Source organism: Onychostoma macrolepis, chromosome 24 (genome assembly GCF_012432095.1).
Source record: "Onychostoma macrolepis isolate SWU-2019 chromosome 24, ASM1243209v1, whole genome shotgun sequence".
Lineage (NCBI taxonomy): Eukaryota > Metazoa > Chordata > Actinopteri > Cypriniformes > Cyprinidae > Onychostoma > Onychostoma macrolepis.
This window is the reverse complement of record NC_081178.1, coordinates 20,867,755-20,880,980: the sequence shown is the minus strand read 5'-3', so window position 1 is coordinate 20,880,980 and position 13,226 is coordinate 20,867,755. Positions and strand designations below refer to the sequence as shown.

The window sequence follows — 13,226 nt, the reverse complement described above, 5'->3', positions numbered from 1 at the left end:
GTGGAATTTGCAAAGGCAAAGACTGTATGCGTCTCCAGAGAGGAAACGGAGCTGCTCGTGCGCGAGCAAATAGGTAGGCTAATTCTGATACATGCAATGACTATCCATTATGACATGTAGGCATTTTTATATTTATGTAGCACACACATTAATAATCTTTTACATTGCAATCCTTTAATTTGTAATATTTGGCATGTTTGTGTGCTGTTGCGCGTCCCTGTGTGTGTAATAAGCAAAGTGTATGCGTTGTGGATCTGCCTATAGGCGCATATTACTAACACGCTCTTTAAATAACAAAATAAATAAAAACTGAGTGCCACTGATTTTTATACCAGGTTTTAGTTGGTCAATGGAGTGGTCTATTTCAGTTGCCTCAAAATAGCAACGCGCCAACAATGTGCCTGAACACACCTCGTTTTCAGACCAGCAAGCCCATGGGCGCACAAATGGGCGCAAATGCATTTGCTATTTAAACAACGTGGCGCAGGACGTGAAAATGATTACTGCGTCGGGCTGAAACAAAAAACACTTGCGTCGCACCTGACGCCGCATTGCGCCGGGTGTTTGATAGGGCCCATTGTGTTTATACAACAGTTCGACGACACAAGTGTGTAAATGCATAAGAAACAACAACGGAGTTGTCAGGGTTCCGTCACTTCGGTCTAGTTTATTAGTGGTTTTGTGACAGAGCTGTGACACTCCCTTCTTGTCTTGTTTTCTGGTGAGCGTGCGGCTTCGAGTGTACTCGAGCCGTGCGCTCTCTCATTTCATGTTGGAGCGTGGTGTTCGGATCCCGGCACTCTTGTCTTGTTCAGGCTCGGTTCTGGTTTTCGTGTCGGGGTTCGGACACTCACGCTCCAGGTTGGTCTTGCTGTGGGAGCTTGCGGTCTCCAGTTCGCTCGGGCCGTGCGCTCCTCTGTCCGTGTGTGTTGTTTTGTTCGGCATGCAGTTCGTGTTCGGCCGCGTGCTTTTTCGTTGTCTTTGTTTTGTTGCACACAGCTTGTTTTTCGTCTGCGTGCTTTCTCTTGTTTTGTCTTGTTCTGTGTGGCACGCAGCTTGGGTTTTTTCACTGGCTGCGTGATTTCATGTGTTTCATGTTTGTGAACACGCGGCTTATGAGTCTCCTGACTAGCTGCGTGTTCTTGTCCTGTTTTGCACATGGCTAGTGATTTTGTTTTGCTGGCTATGTGCTTGTGTTTTTGTTTTGTATGAGCACATGGCTTGTTTGGTTCTATGTGCCATGTGCTCTCATGTCAATTGTCTTGACCCCACCCATCTTGTTACCTGATTATTGGTTAATTTGCCCCACCTGTTATCTCGTCACCCTCCTCATTTGCTCCCTTTATAATCTCCTTGTGTGTGTGCAGTCCCATGCGAGTTCGTCGTCGAATGTTGTGTGTGCTTGCCTGGTGTCCTGCCTTGTCCAGCCTGTGAGACATTCGGATCCAAGTGCAAGCTTTTATTGACAGGCATGGTCATAAATACAGGCAGGGTTGAGCAATGGCAAACAGGTATGGCAGGGACAAGACAGAGTAATCCTAGGGCAAGCAAAGGTCGATGATCGGCGAACAGTATCCAGTGGGCAAGGCAGAGAGAATAATCCAGGGAACACGGGCTAGAAATCAAACACGGGAAAACACAATCCAAGACAGGTAGGGGAAACTAGGAAAACTAACAAGGGCTCAGAGAGTTGCTACAGCTAGGGGAGCGGTAAACGCAAAATACTCGGCAACGAGGGAAACAAAGTCCAGGGTTATATAAGGTGTGATCGGTGTGTGCGTGTGATTAGTGCAATGAGTGATTGATGACAGCTGTGATCAGTGTTGGATGATGGGAAATGAAGTCCAGTGTTATGTATGGTGTGAAGTCCATGTGGTGAGCGAGTGACCTCTGGTGGAGGATGAATGGAAGTGCAGACTGGATTCGTGACATATATTCAGTGGCTTCTCCTATATTCTTAGTGATATTTAGTGCCACAGTTTACCAGGAAGTGACAATTTTGTTCTCTTTGACTCGTTGGATGGAAACGGTGCTTTATTCGCATGTTTTATGAGATTCCAGTTTTGTGCATAAGTTAAATTCAAATCTTTGGATGGAAACATAGCTACTGTTTTCCGATACTAAGTACTATAATTAAATACAACTATTTATATAAAATATTATTTATTGAATAATTTTATAAACAACAACAACAGCCATGTATGAGGTAGGATTAGGGATCTAAAGTATGTAAATGCAGAGAAAGGCATTAATGTGCTTTATAAGTACTAAAAACAGCCAGTACGCTAGTTAAATGCATGCTAATTAATAGTGAGAAATGGTCTTTTTTTTAAAGTGTTACCGAACAATTGAAATTTGGAGTTTGGTTCATTTGTTTGGCATGGATTTTTCTGGACTATGAGTTATGCTTTAAAATATCTGCAAACCATTCTCAGACCCTTGAAATGAAGTTGGACCCATGTTCAACATTCAACTGACAGCACCTTTGTGGAAAAATGACTGCTTGTCAAAGTTGTGCTGACTTTGCAGTACCCAGCATTTTTCCTGAAAACACCTCGGTAGGAAATTTTGACATATAGAATGCATGTGAGCATCAGCACACACTCGGTACTCTTACCAACTGTGCTGTGCTAAAAGACACTTCACACTGAGCAGGGAATAGAATCTGGTGATTACGTAACTAGTGCCTCTTTTTCATTCGACTCCAGCTCCTGCTTAATTGCTCCTGATTGAATTGATTTCTTATTCTTGTACAGGTAATTTGCTGCAAGAGGTGTCTGCTAGGGCTGGAGAAACAAAGTGAGCCACAGAAGGAGGGAAATTTGCTGTGCTGTAAATCCAACTTAATCCCCAGCTGCCCTCCGGCTCAGGACAGACATAAAAAGAAATGGAATTATAAATTATTCAAAATGCTTTCAATTTAAAGGTGATCCACCGATCCAGGTGTCACATCATACAGAATTGAGATTGATGTCAATCAATTCACTGAACTTTAGACTATATATAGCATTGTCACTGCTTTTTGAACATGCCCCATGATAAAACTATAGTAGTTTTGTACAATTTAAATACCATGCGCTATTTGCATTCATTTAGTACTAAACTATGACTTCTGTATCCTTTCACTTTTAACTGTTTTATCTCAGAGTAAAAAGGCAACTAGCAAGAAAATGTCCTTTGTCAAATAAGCAGATCTTATTTTTTACAAAACCCTTAAATACTTTAATGTCTTTATGGTGTAATTCCACCTTGCGAAACTTGAAAATATGACAAATAAAGATGATGAGAGAACAATATTTCTAAGCTCAATGTGCTATTGGCTGCAGTTACTGTCACACTGACTGTGCACTGTATGTGGAATTAGCCTGATCTTGTGTTTTTGTGAGAAAACACAATTGCTAATGGAGACACACTATGGCACAACTGTGTGCACTGTCGTTGTTTACTTGTCCATTTTATTAATACTGCTTTTCATGTAATAAATGTGGATGACTAAACAAATGCGAGGGGAAGTTTTTATCTACTGTCTAAAATGTCAGAATTGATTACATATTAAATAAAAGTTCATTCAAATTGTATAATTTAATGAACTTGGCATTTTGAAGCATTAAATAAGTCCCATCACATCAGTTGTTACATGCTGTATCTGTGTCATATTGGTTATTGGCTGCCCTCAAATCTATTGGTAGTTGCTATTATTGCGATTTAACTTTATGTATATATTACATTAACTGGTTAACTGGCATTAAAATACTGTTAACTCAAATAGTTAATTATATTTACATTGACATAATTTTATTAGCATTATTATATTAAAGCTGCATGATTTACAAAAGTATCTGAAACCAATGACTTTTTTTTTTTTTTTTGATTAACTTTTGCAGTGGTATAAGGAATACAAGTTCCTCAAAAATGCAGCAAACATATGTGCATGTAAATGAAGTATGTTAACAGTAAAAAAAAAAAAATACATTAAACACTATACTGCTGTTTTTTCTACATAGATATATACATGTAGAGTCAGTGGGTGCATGAACCTCTGTTCCATTGATTTTAGATATCTGTTCCACTGGAGCAAAGACTGATACTCATCGGAAAACAAGCTTTAAACGCATCACGTTGGGTCCCGTCCAGATGCTGTGCTTCACTGGCCTGGTTCCACATTATCATCAGCATCATTAGTGCTCTTTGCATAGGAAAAATCATAGACAGCAGACATTCATTTACTGCAGTTGGATGCAGATATAAAGTAATATTTAAAATTGAATTGTTACATTTAATATAGGATTTAGTTAATCTTGTTATAACCTACTGAATTAAGTAAATTTTACAAAAAATACAGAAACGAGTTTGTTCAATTTTAGTTTTTTTTTTTTTCTTTCTTCATGTTCAAGTGAAATAACCACCAATGAAGTGACCAAAACTGACTCCAACATCTGACCTCACTAAGACATTACCCCATGCATAACTGAATCAGTGTAAATCACATCCTGAGCCTCTTGAATGTTACTTCACATATCCTGATCTGAGACATGTATCCTTAGGGAAGGCCTGCCACGTTCCCCTTCCTTCTCTAAAGCAGACAGACTGTACAATACATAACAGAACCACCAATGCCTCCTGCCTGCTTTGAGTGGTTGTTTTCTCTGTGATTTATAGTTATCAGCATTGCTGATCAAGGTCGACCGTGCGGCTCATTTTTCACCACCTGCTGTCAGAACCTAGAGCGCGAGCCGGCTAGCCACAGGAAAGCCTGCCCCAAGCAGCCACATTAAAGAACATGATGCTTTATTATACAGCCATGGCTGTCCATCATAAAGCTGAAAACACACATACTGTATACACATGACTCAGATACACAAGATCATCCACACAGACACTTCTATCATCTATCTACCTACCTACCCATCTATCTATCTATCTTGACCCTCTAAAACTAACTATTTTATTTGTATTTTATTTACTTTTTATTATTTCTATTCATTATTAAAAAAAACTAGTGCTACTACGTTAGACTAGGACTTGTCATAGCACTTACATTTTGTTGCTCTTTTGTTGGTTTGATTACTTCTATTGTCCTCATTTGTAAGTTGCTTTGCATAAAAGCATCTGCAAAATCATTAAATTTAAATGTAAATGTAAGTACATGTATTGAAAACTTAAAATGTGAAAAGTGATAACACACTGTCAGGGTCAAATGAGGTGAAATGGAGAAATACATTTTCCTACTGACCATAAAACCATATTTCACATTGTATTTATGTTTGTATTACAAGTATTACATTAAAAAAATAAATTCATTAAAAAATCAATCTTAACTTTTTTTCTTGGAAATCTGAATTCATAACTTACAATTCTGAGAAGAACCGTTTGTAAATGTTTTTGATTCAAACTGATCTACATAAGCGATAGTCATATAATGATTACATTATAATAAAAGCATATTATGCTGCAGTTTTGTGTTTTTACAAAGTTGGCTGTTAATTGTGGACCCTGCACATTGTTCCAAAGAGCAACAATGTTCAGATATCTTACTGAATGCACTGAATATGATTACACACATCAGCTCTCTGATAATCAGCCCCAAGTCACACACACACATTTCCTTTCATTCTTCAAGGCACTCAACCGTGATTCACCGGATACATAAACCTCATGGGTATTTGATCAGTGCTTCTTTCTCAACCTCTGTGTACCGATACAATTAACAACCCCCATAATTCTCATCCAGCCAATACAGTGAAACTCCATGTTTTACAAGTCAATCACTCTGCACAGTCTCGTAAAGCTGTTCAAATATTAGGCAGGGGCCTACTGAATTGATCTTTTACAGAAATCTAACTCATCTTTTAAAACAGGGTAATTGTACAGAAACATAAACAAACAAAATCCTACGTTTATTGATGTGTATGTGTCAACTGGTGGCTGAAAAAGAATGTGCGAGAGCTAATCTAATTAAGAGCTGATTGAGAGCAGAGGTCACCTCCCACAGACAACACACAAAGAGAACAAGATGGTTATTATGAAAATACAATGCTGGCAGCTGCATCACACACTACATATGAATATAACCCTACAATCTCACCACATCGCATCTCATCTCTTTGCTGTCTGTTTTTCTGTCTATTTTTCACACTGCCTACACAAGGCGCATCGGTTGACGTGACACCAGTGTTCATGTTTACAGTCTTTTGTTTTAGACTCTTTTTTTGTCATTATTCTTCAAATTTTGTCAGTATTTTATCATATCATATCATATCATATATATATATATATATATGCGCCATGGTCTGTCTGAATACTCTATTCTGACTGGCTGGCAGGTGTTGATTAAACTCGTTTAACTGCACAGGTAGTTCCAGGTCAGTTTAATCATGTTCTATATTAATGCGCTTCCTATAAACATTAGTAACCATAGTAACATACAGTGACAGTTGAATAGTAATACAGACAAAAATAACTGTCATTTTTATCATTCTGGTCAAACATTGCAGCGCAAATATTATTAGCATCTTTAATATGTGAATGCTGGCAAATGACTATGGCATAAACGGGAAGGTTCTTCGCCTCCACGTCGTGCATTCAAATCGTTTAATGCACAGTTAGCCGTTGATTATCCCTTACTGTCACGAATCTGGTCTGCACTTCCGTTCATTCACCACCAGAGGTCACTCGCTCACCACATTGACTTTCACACCACACATCACAATGGACTCCAACTCCCATCACCCATTACTGATCACAGCTGTCACCAATCACTCATTGCACTAATCACACGCACACCTGATCCTACGCACACACTGATCACACACTCTATTTAAACCCTGGACTTTCCTTCCGTCAGGGTCGAGTATTGTATGCATTATCGCTGCCCTACAGAGCCCGTTAGTTTGTCTAGTCTGTTTTCCCCTGCCTGGACTATCGCTCACGTGTTGGATTACCTCTCTTGTCTAGCCCTCTTGATACCGTTCGCTGTCGCCTGACCCACGCCTGTTTCAGATAACTCTTTGCATTGCCTTTATATACCTGTCTGCCATTGTTCGACCCTGCCTGTTTTGACCACATCTCTGATTCAATAAAGCTTGCATATGGATCCGCATGTCTCACGTCTCGTCAGCCCCGTAATAGAATACTCGGCCACACAAGGATCCAGCGGCTGTTCAAGTGGATCATGGCCAGGTATAGACACGGCGATCTTGTTGCTAGCCCTCAAGCAGGGCACTCGATCACTCGAGGATTACATTGTGGAATATTTAGCTTTGGCGAATGGCACAGAATTACCGGACAGCATGTTGATAGACTTTTTCTGTGATGGCCTTAATCAGCCATTAAAAACAGAAGTAATTCATAAAGGTCCACGTTCGTCATTGAGTAGTTTCTTGGATTATGCTCTGTGGTCTGTGGGTTCAGCTTTCACTGTGGGTGTCGCGGAGGAACGCGACACCGCACTCTCTCGTTGGATAGCAGCCACACTGGAGCAGACACACAAAGTGGCAGCGACAGCGAAGCCCGTTTGCAAAATGGCGGCCACAACAACACCCTGTCTTGTCATCGCTGTCAGTCATGAGCCAAGTCAAGTCCCAGTTAATGGCAAAGAACCAAGCCAAGTCACAGCCGATCTTCACGAGTCAAGCCAAGTCACAGCCGATCTTCACGAGTCAAGACAAGGCGCAGCCGATCTTCAAGCCGCAGCTGATCTTCATGAGCTAAGTCAAGTCACAGTTGAGGTTAAAGAGCCCAGTCAAGTCCCAGTTGATCTTCATGAGTCAAACCAAGTCAAAGCTGATCTTCATGAGCTAAGTCAAGTCACCGTTGATCGTCACAAATCAAGCTAAGTCACAGCTGATCTTCACGTCACAGCACGCCACGGCTGCTCGTCCAGAGTCACAGCACGCCACGGCTGCTCGTCCAGAGTCGCGTCACGTCTCCGCTGATCTTCCAGAGTCACGTCACGTCCGGGCTGACACACCCAGATCATCAAGGTCAGTCTTCCACTATCCCAGTTTGATGTCTAGTTTGAGGGCTGTACCTCTGGTGTCTGCAAGCACGGCTGGTATCCCCAAACCAACTCACTCTAACCCTCCTGTTCTTATGCATATTCCCCTGTCTGAGGCACTTCCCCTGATGGGAATCGCTTTGTTGCGTTTGGGCTGCGTACACCACCGCAGAACTGCCCGAGGTGGTGGCACCCAGTAAATGTACTCTCAACCTGTTGTGTTGCGGTTGAAGAGACAGTTACTAAACTCTCCCTGTGTCCTGAGTTTACTGCTGTAGAACCTCCAGAGGTGGCGGCAGCTGCTGCAGAACCTCCAGAGGTGTCAGCGGTATCCGTTGGTGAACTCTCATTCTGTCCTGTCACGGCTATAGAGGCCGTCAATGAACTCTCGTTTTGTCCTGTCACAGCTATGGAGACTAATTATGAACTTTCTGTGTTCCCTGCCTCGGTCCTTGGATCCGTGCATGTTCTCTCTCCTTTTTGTGTCTCCATTCTCCCTAGGTCCCAGGCTCTGCTGTGGGTTCCTGTTCCGTCGTGGTGGGCTCCTGCTCTATCTGCTCCACCGTGGTGGTCTTCGGGTCCGTCTGCTCCGCTCTGGTGGTCTTCTGCTCCACCTGTTCCGTCTGCTCCGCTGTGGTGGTCCACTATCTGGCTCTGGTGGTCTTCTGCTCTGCCCTGGTGGGCTCCTGCTCTATCTGCGCCGCCGTGGTGGTCTGCTGTCTGGCTCTGGTGGTCTTCTGCTCCTCCCTGGTGGACTCCAGTCCTGCCAGCTCCGCCCAGGTTTTCTACTCTGCCGGCTCTACCTTGGTTCCAGACCACTCCACTTCCACATGGACCTGGCCCTCCATCCCTCCCCCTGTTCCGCCTCTGCTCCACCTCCCTCCTGGATTATAGACTGTTTGGAGTGTCTGGAAGCTGCTCTTTGGGGGGGGCTCTGTCACGAATCTGGTCTGCACTTCCGTTCATTCACCACCAGAGGTCACTCGCTCACCACATTGACTTTCACACCACACATCACAATGGACTCCAACTCCCATTATCCATTACTGATCACAGCTGTCACCAATCACTCATTGCACTAATCGCACGCACACCTGATCCTACACACACACTGATCACACACTATTTAACCCTTGTGCAGTCCTTATTTGGGAGTCACACTCATGGTATTCACGGTCAAAAGTGACCGGACACCTGAAATTTTTTTTTTTTTTTCTTCAGTAAAATCAATCTAATATATTTTTGTTCAATAATATTTTTTCTTTTTTCTTTTGTATTTTGAGAGAATTTTATGGTACTAATTAATATTTATGCAATAATTGATACATTTTTCCCATTGAAAATAGTACAAAAATTTTTTTTTCAAATTTTTTAAAATTATTTTTCAATTTATGCAGTATTTCAGATGAAAATAGACACTAGGCCTTTAAATTCCAATTTTTGAATGCAGATTAGCACCTCCTGGTGTGAGCAAAGAAAGAAAAAACATGTAATTTCATGGTGTAACCACTAGTTGCCTGTATAGGACTCTATAGAGTCTTGTGAATTCCCTAGTTTTTAGACATAATTGTTTACTTTTATTAGGTTGTGGATATAAATGTATATTTAGGCATTCTCAAAGACTACTTTTTGTCAAGGTTTATATTTTTTTGCATTATTATTATTATATAGGTTTTTGCATTATTATTACTACAGTCAACCCTGAACACAGAAAGCATTTTGTTACACAAAACATTAAAAAACTATAAAAATGTAACAAAAACGAAGAGGAATGCTTTATCAGAGCCTAATCCTTCAGGGTCTGATCTGATTTCAACCTCTTATTTCACTCAACTCATTTTGGCTATATGGTTACAGCCATACCAATTCATTTGAGTGTGTATAATTGTATGTGTGTGTGTGTGTCTGTGAATGTGTGTGAGTGGATGTATCTGTTTTACACTCTTGATGTTTTAGAGTATAACCCATTCCTTGTCCACTTTTTAACTGCATTGTAGCTGAATTATTGATTTTATTTTACATAGTTGCTGTGTTACGGGCACACCAGTTCATTGGGGGGTGTGTGTGTACAAGTGTGTGTGTGTGTGCGCGTGTGTATGAGTGGATGTGTTGATTTTGCACTCTAGATGTTTTAGAGTTTCACCCCTTCATTGCTGTGCAATGTTTTTCTGCATTGTTGGGGATTTGTAGATTGTACACACAAAATTTTCTGTATTTTTAAATGTTTTCCGTTTCCCATTCATTTCCTATGGTCGGTCATTTTGACCGAAGACCATGAGTGTGACTATTTTTTTTACGACCATTTAACTTTTTCGAATCATGCCCTCAATTTTTTTGTGTGTTCACATACCAAGTGCCATAAGTCAACGAGTTTCGTACCATTCTGGTGAAGCTACGATTTTTAAAAATTCAAAATGTAAAATCCTCCGGTCAGAAATGACCGAAGAGCGCACAAGGGTTAAACCCTGGATTTTCCTTCCGTCAGGGCCGAGTATTGTATGCATTATCGCTGCCCTACAGAGCCCGTTAGTTTTCCTAGTCTCGCCTAGCCTAGTCTGTTTTCGGATTGTGTTTTCCCCTGCCTGGACTATTGCTCACGTGTTGGATTACCTCTCTTGTCTAGCCCTCTTGATACCGTTCGCTGTCACCTGACCCACGCCTGTTTCAGAGAACTCTTTGCATTGCCTTTATATACCTGTCTGCCATTGTTCGACCCTGCCTGTTTTGACCACGTCTCTGATTCAATAAAGCTTGCATATGGATCCGCACGTCTCACATCTCGTCAGCCCCGTAACACACACACACACACACACACACACACACACACATATATATATATATATATATATATATATATATTTCTTTTTTTTACTCAAACTAAAATGACATCTAAAATTAGTCAACAAAAATAGCATTTTAATTGACAAGAACGTTTGAAATTAACCAAATATTCCAACATTTTATGTATTATTTAACAAAAAACATATTCTGAAATAACATTATAATGAACACACAATAATTCAATATTGTAAATTCTTCATGCTCTAGATATTCATTGTCTGTGCTTTAGTGAATTGTTACAGAAAGTGCATGTTTACAATGTGACTTAAATATTCTGACAAGCGCATTACTACTACTAGAAGAAAAGTTTGTAAAAACAGAGCCCGATGTGGTGTGTCAACATGAAGGAAGTTTCTGTATTGATTTTTCACAGGTGTTTTACCTTATTTTGAATTGCGTAATTTGCATTACATTTATACTTGTGTATTTGACAGATGCTTTTCTCCAAGGTGACTTGCATTGCAAGTTGTACATTTGATCAGTTCATGCATTCACTAGGAATAGACTCCACTGTTTAAGCTACAGTATAGTAATGCATTGCATTGTGAATACATTTGTATTGTGTTATGTTTTAGGGTTAAAAAAAGTGTCCCTAAACTTAACGGATAATATCCTTACCAGTCTCTTTTCAACTTTTCTACAGGTTTTTAAATTTTTTTATTCCAGTTCACTTGTGAATTTGCTTCATTTTGTGCAGAAAGTTGTAATATCACAATTATGTTGTGTATTTGTCAATGAAGTCAATGAGTCAATGAAGCCACTAACAAAAAGAAAAGTGTTCATTCATTGTTTGACTTCAGCTCATGCAGCTCAAACAGGTCAATCTCCAATATTATTGACTATTAATGGATGAATCAATTATTTTCTTTCACACAAATAGCCTTGACAATTCAGTCAGACTTTAGTATGGGGACCAATTTTCAATAACTATTCAATAACTTCAATAACTATCAACTATCAACGACTTTTGCCTCAAACTCCTTATTTGCTGTTTACTAATAGTTAAGTTGAGGTATGGGGTAGGGTTAAGGGATCTAAATATGGTCGAGCAGAATAAGGCATTAATATATGCTTTAAGTACGAATAAACAGCCAATATGCTAGTAACACACATTCTAATAAGCTAAACCATTTAATAGTGAGAATTGGCCCCGAAACTAAAGTGTTACTCACAGTTCAAATAGACATTGATGTTAGCATGATGCTAACCTAATAAAATAAGCATAAAACAGAAGCATTAAATGTTAGCAGTCACAAATATTTGGTAAATTGGCCCATTTTTAATTGAATACTAAATTAAATATAATCAACACAATTTGGAAATATTAGTATTGAATTTGATTTTTTCAAATGAACCCAAGCATTAGAATATGGCATTGCTGCGTGAAGAATATGCACAACCCCACCTTTTGGAACAGTATTTACGTCAGTAGTGTGACCATGATGCCTTCAAATACTGTCAAAGTAGACAGCTCACCCAGTTTTGAAACAGCTTATATATGCTTTCTCTTTTCTCCAGATAAAATAAATCTTTTGGCTCTCTAGTCAGGTCTTTGGTGGGTTTACTCATGTTAATAAATACACTAGGAAATGGGGATTAGAAAACAACTGTAATGCAAATGATTTAACCTACAGCATCAATTCTGTACATATCCCTCAGCACAGTGCGGTTGTTTTTGCTCATCGAACTCTAACGGCACTGAGAGTTTTGACACTGGGGGGTGCCTGTCTGCTTGAGTTTGCTGCTAACTTCAACAAATTATCATATGAGGCAAGTCGATGACCCCTATCAAGGTTAAAAGACATTTACTCCACCAATCACACTCTTGTTTGCTTAACAGTATTCAGTGTGTACACACTCAGCGTACATCAGGCTCCGCGTGGCTGCTTAGGCTAAGGACACAGGGGTGGGCCATTAAAATGGAACCAGATGGTTTAGGCCACAGCAGGCATTAGCTCAGTTTAATTTCTCGTTGCGAGTGTTGAGTAATGTCGATGATGTATCTGTTTGATTTAGACTCCTAGCTAGAGAGGCAGATCAATGGGCTCCACTAATTATGCAATTATATAGCTGCTTTAGTACAATCATAATGGGGGCAGGCAGACAGAATCAAAATGAGAGAGTCTATTACAGCCAAAGGGAGGTAGAGGACAGAACAGTGGGATGAGGAACGCTGAATGACAGCCGCTTACTGCAAGATGGCTTGACAAAAGATGATTCATGATGGCAAAGATGATTCAAAGCAGATCTTAAAGGGTTAGTTCACACAAAAATGACAATTCTGTTATCATTAACTTACCCTTGTGTCGCTCCAAACCCATAAGATTTCTGTTCATCTTCAGAACACTAAGTTTTTTTTTTTTATATTTCCTCACCATTTTTGTCCATC

General features: G+C 40.1%; 1 protein-coding gene across 2 annotated transcripts in view; it reads right to left on the bottom strand.

Moving 5' to 3' along the window:
* The window catches only part of dpp6a (dipeptidyl-peptidase 6a), a 316,212-nt gene that overhangs the window by 67,356 nt on the left and 235,630 nt on the right, over window positions 1–13,226 (bottom strand). The gene's annotated exons all lie outside the window — the stretch shown is intronic.